The sequence below is a fragment of the Apis dorsata genome, unplaced genomic scaffold (assembly GCF_000469605.1).
Source record: "Apis dorsata unplaced genomic scaffold, Apis dorsata 1.3 scaffold_1171, whole genome shotgun sequence".
Classification (NCBI taxonomy): domain Eukaryota; kingdom Metazoa; phylum Arthropoda; class Insecta; order Hymenoptera; family Apidae; genus Apis; species Apis dorsata.
In genome coordinates, this window is record NW_006264268.1 from 30,026 (window position 1) to 30,236 (window position 211).

Here is a 211-nt window from a genome sequence, read left to right on the forward strand (position 1 = left end):
AGATAATTTCTATGAAATTAATTTTTAAAATGCTACAAAAGTTTCAATGTTTCAATTGTTTATTATTTTAAAAAGGTTTTATCATATTTTTTCAGTTTTTAAATGTTATTTTGTCAATTAAATGTTATCGTCAATTATTTTTATTTATAATTACATATTCTATATTATAAATTTATTAATATTTTAAAATAAATATGTAAAATAATATTAG